This window comes from Gopherus flavomarginatus, unplaced genomic scaffold, assembly GCF_025201925.1.
Source record: "Gopherus flavomarginatus isolate rGopFla2 unplaced genomic scaffold, rGopFla2.mat.asm mat_scaffold_3101_arrow_ctg1, whole genome shotgun sequence".
Taxonomy (NCBI): Eukaryota; Metazoa; Chordata; order Testudines; family Testudinidae; genus Gopherus; species Gopherus flavomarginatus.
In genome coordinates, this window is record NW_026115025.1 from 1 (window position 1) to 5,672 (window position 5,672).

Sequence of the window (5,672 nt, forward strand, 5' to 3'; positions counted from 1 at the left end):
GCCAGGTGAAAAAATATGATTTATTAAGGGACATATTTTCAAAGCTATTTCTGTGCTTAAAGATGGAGACAGGTGTCTAGTTGGATTTACTAAGGTTGTGGAAAATCGACCACACTGTTGATTTTGGATCAGACAGCCTAAGGCTCTTTTATTGATTACAAGTGTGCACACAGGGAGAGACAGCGGTTCCCCACGCAGAGGGTCGGCAGCTCTGCCCTTTACAAATTTTGCCAAGCTTATAAAGGTTAAAACCACAAAACATAGCATGCTGGTTATACATGTTATTTGCCTTATTTGGAATATAATGCTGATTATAAGCAAGCTGACCAATTAATTCTCCATTTATGGTTTTTCCTGTTATTGTCTTTGCCAGTCAAGTCTGCTGTTTGACCGTTCTAGCACCTTTTCTGTAGTCCTGACAGCAGGCTCAGCTGTTGTAACTTAACAGATCTTCTGGTTCCCCTTATCCAATTCTAGTTCCTCTTTTTGGAGCCCTGACCACATCTTTCTGCCTCAGCATGCCCTTTGTACAGAAAAACAAGTTTAGCAAAGGTTAAAACTCTTGCTCTTAGCTAAAGGCTTTTGGGCCTACTCTTACTCTATTCTCAGCAAAAAGCCTGGGGCCTTGGGTAAGGTAGGGTCAAAGGGGGGTTCCCTATCAACTCCCTCCTTTTGATGCCCTTCCACGGCATCAACTTCCTATATTTGAATATTTATTAACTTGCTGATTTTAGTGTTCCAATTTTATATTCAAGGGGAGGGTGGGGGTTCTCATAAACTGATAAATTAAGCAAAGAGGGAGGCACTTCTGTGAGGGGATTTAAGGCTACTTAGTTAGGTGGGGCATACAAGATGAGTGCGGGGTGGGAGCAGTAAGCCTTACAGCAATAATAGCAAAAACAAATGATTAATAATAGCCCCGTCACCAAATGACCCTACAAATAAATTAATAGGGATGGGGCTACTAAAAGACCTTAATAACGAGACACAGGACATCGGTGTCGATACAGAGGGTTGCAACTATATGGGCAGGCTAAAATGCACCTGATAAATGTTTTGGAAAAGGTGGACCTATTTTATAGCTGGGAAATATTTCAAACTTCTGGCAAAAGGGACAACAGGGTATGGAAGCGATCCAGCACCAGGGTGGCCCAATTAAAAGGGATAAAAACTGAAGGAAACCTTATACGTTTTCTTTGCAGGCCAGAAAATAACATGAGTGCCTGTGACTGTGTTTTAAATTAAAGACCTGGTCCTGCAAAACAGTTTAGTTGGAATATACACAACTATTATTGGCTTAAATCAGGGCTGGGGGGCGATGGTTGTCATATGTCTACTACCTTTCCAACAAATATACTTGTTAATGGTAACGATTTTTCCAGGGCTAAGCTGTCGAATGCACTGGAGCTGAGGGGGTTCTAGGGCCAAAACGTCCATTTATTTCCTAATCCTATCCAGATATCAGGTGTTATTTCTGGGGTGCCAGTCAAGAAATGGTTAGGGTCATCGGGTGGTCTCACTTCCCATATATCCCAGTGGATGACCCAGTCCAACATACAACCTCCCCAAGGATCTGGGAGGATTCGGTATGTGGGAGCCCACACTCCTTTCACGGGCCCATAGACCTGGAAGGAGCACTGTGAGCACCAGTATTTCCATCCAGAAAATCTTCAAGTGTGCCTCTAGGGCCATAAATCAGATGGTATGCCTGAAGCATCCATAAGGGCAGTGGGCCAAGCCTGGTGTTCAAGATCACTCCGAACGGCCATTAGCTGGTCGTTCAGAAAATCCCGCACCTCAGAACAAGCCAGATCCCACTGCAATGCCTTCCCTGCTTCAGCGATGCTTATGAGCATTTTCTCAGTAAATCTTGGGTCAGAGAACTAAGAGTGGAGACAACATGCAATTCGCCCACTCCAGCCCAGGTACTGCTTACCTGTGCCCCGGAAATAAGCCTATGGCCTGGGCCAATTGGCCCAATTTTTCATCATGCTGTTGATTTTTGTAAATATTCCAAACAGAAGCGGCACTATTTGCCCTGTCCCACAAGGAGCCAGTTAAATCCCTTCTTTGGCGGGAGGATGCACCCCAAGTCTGTACCAACCCCAAGGGCAGCCCCTCGGGAGCAATTGGGGCAGGTAGCAGTGATCTGGAAGTGGGATAAGGGCAGTGTAAATTTGATAGTTCCCAGCCTGGCATTAAGTATGGTCCATCTGAACCCCCTGTGGGTTTCTTTTCCTAGAAGAACCATACCATAACTGTTGGTTATACACTCGGATACTTCTTCGGGAGGCCTCTAGGTTCATCATATGGGAGGGAGAATACTATAACAGGGTACTGGAATAGCCTTTAAGCAGAAAAATATTCCCATGGCCAGGCAAGTCCTGTGGGTATATGTTTGGTTGTTTACTAATGAGGCTACTGATTGGCTAATATTTAGAAAAATATTACTTTCCCATCCCCACCCCAAGTTCATTAAAGAAGAGAGGTTAAGGAACATTAAAAGTCTCATTTTCAGGTAGTTTTGGCTAGCTTCCGCAAGCTATTCTTCAAGATTTCGTAGTCTTAATTCACTTAGCTGTCCAGCAATGAGGCCGCAAGGGAGAGGTTACCAGCACAATCACCTTGCTTGCTTGGAGGCTTTATTATGCCCTCAGGTGAAGAAGTTGTTTTCTTAACAAGGCACAGTGAGTTTGTCAGCAGACAAAGGAGAAGTTAGCAGTTCTTTTACCTTGTCCTTCACTCCTGTCGTCCAGAAGGAGTAACAACACCAGAAGGAAAGATAGACCGATCATCAGTTGGAGAGCCATTACAGTGAGAAACATGGGCAGGTAGTCAATTCTTGGCACTTCACAGCGGTGTTGGTAATTAACAGGATTTGATAAGGGTCTTTCAGCATGGGGCCAGGGCAGTTCCTCGCTGGTGGACCTCCATGTAGACCCAGTCTTCTGGTTTCAGCGAGTGGCAGAGCTACTGTATATAAAAAGACCTAACACATTTCATTAGTGCCTGGCAATAATTACACATTGTGCCACTTATTAAATGAATGTCCATCTGAGCCGAAGCCAGCAGGGCACTGTCGGTAGTTACACTGGGTGCCCTGGTAGAAATTTTATGAGGGCTGAGTGCGTTTTTTTAATTGGAAGTGGCCTTCTAAGGGCATTTGGCCATACTGGATCTGTGAAGCTGCACATGACTTAGTTATAATTTGTCCAGTAAAATTAGGTTCACATTCACTGTTGCTACTCACAGGTATGCCAAAGTTTTACAACAGTTTTGGCATTTGCCTTTTTACAAGGAAATACATTATTAAAACTAACTCATACTCATAAGAGCAGCATTTTGGCATGTTTATAAAGTCAATTTGAATATTTACAAAGGGTCCCCATGGGTGAGCTGCCGGTCTAGTCCGGACTGGCTTTCCACTGTTGTGTACCAGACAAATAGGGCAAGAATTACAATATTGTTGAGCCATGATCGAAAATTTTGGGGCATACCAATGCCATACCACTGATGCAATCATCCCTCCTTGGCTCATGCGGGCCAAACCATGGGCCACGTGAGCGAGGTAGGGGAGCAAAGCCCGGGGCACAACCAGGCGACCATCTGGAGTGCACCACAATGCATCCTCAGGGTGTGGAGAACACCCATTTCGTCTCCAACTGTCCTTCTCCTCCTCAGACGCTGACTCTTGCAAAAGCGCCAGGTCACGAGGGGACACAGCTGGAGAAAGAGGCTGCAGCATACAAAGACAAAAATTTCAGAGGGAGCTAGAGACCCAGAAAGGGCAGCTTGCCTCTCAGCAGCATCTGCTAGGACATTTCCACACATAACATCATCACAGGGCTTTTGATGGGCAGAACATTTAACAACAACAATTGCAGACTAAAGCTAAAAGGCAAATAAAAGGGCATTAACATAAGGGTCATGACCAATGGGTGCTCCTCCAGAGGTAAGAAATCCTCTATATTTTCAGAGCTGCTCCTAATCATGCACCTCCCCGAAGGCATATCTGGAATCCATATAAATGGAAACAGACTTGCCCTCAGCTATGTAGCAGGCCCTGGTAAGGGCGACCAGTTCCGCCACTGGGCAAAGCTGGCCCTTGGAAGACAGTAGGCTTCCATTGGTCTGGGGGGGGGGGCCACAAACTGCATAGCCAGCTACAAGCTGGCCCAAGAGGTTCCTAAGATATGAGTCATTCACATAAAATAACTCAGGATTCTAAAGCGGAGTGTCCTGCAAATCAAGCCTGGGAGAAAAGAGCCCAGCAGTTATTGTTAGACAGCCATAGGGTTCACCATTCCCCCCCGCGGGCAACAGAAAAGCTGTGTTAAGCACAGGACACCTAGTTAAGGTAACTTTAGATGCATTCAAAAGAAGCATCTCGTATTTAGTGAGCCTGAGGAGAACAATAACAGCATGGGGAACTGTGACAGTCAAGGGCTGCCCAGCACAAGGATAGCAGAAGATTTTACATGGGCCGCCGCAGCAGCCACAGACCTAAGATAAAGAGGGAAGCCATCAGCTACTAGGAACTAAAATATGCAACGGGTTTCTGCTTATTTCCATGAATTTGCGTGAGGACCCCTAGAGCTATCCCCTCCTTTCATGACAATAGAGAGTTTTTTTATAATCATATAAAAAAGGGGTTTTATAGTCAGGGAGGCCCAGTGCTAATGCTCGGGCCAGAACATGCTTAACCTGAGGGAAAGCCTCATTGGCCTCTGATGTCCAAGGGATGGGGTCTGTGACCTTGTCTAAGATCAAGTCTTGCAATTACAACATTTAAACATTTGAATAAAATTAATTTGCTTAGAATATTTCTTTCTTTACAAATATCCTTGCTGATTGCAGGCAAAACTGAGGAATTACTCAAATTACTCCCCATATTTTCCTGTATTTGTTTATAGGCAGGTCAAGTTTTAATGGTTTCTATTTTTTTTTAACTTCTGTCTTTGAATACATGTTGATTTAAAATGGAAAACACAATTTATTTTGGCTTCCCTTTGGCAACATGACCATTGATTACACAGAGCCACCTTAAGGCTTAGTGTGGGGTACTCACTACAGTTTCTATCTGCTATTTTGTTACCAAAACAGATTCAAAATCTTTTACCATTCTCCTGGCCTTGACTGCCCTGTTGCAGCCACAACTTTGGATTGTTTTCTTGTTTAGTTTTGTGTTCTGGCAAAAGTATATATATATATATATTTTACAATCCAAGACAACACCAATTATTATAAAACAAAAATTATACACGCCAAGAGTGCTGATTATTTACAGTAATTCTAAAGAAACCAAGATTTTTTATTTTCATAGCACCTTCTTTTAACATTTGCACTTAGTTTTACTACTTAATTTTCTCCAATAACTACAGACTTAACTTTTAACTTTTTTTTTCTCTAACTTCCTTAAACCGCGGTTGCTGTTTGTTTGGGCCCGATCCTTTTTTTTTTTTCTTGCTGCATTATTTCTTTTCATGGGCACAGGCATTGTTTCACTACCAATTTAACAAGGAGGGTGGGCTTTTTGACTAAACCCCCTTTTATCTATTTATGCACACCTATTTACATACACACATTACATCTAGATGCATCTTATTTAATAATTAACATTTTCTCTATGTCCGGACTTAATACAATTTTCCCTTGAGGCGGTAACAATGCCT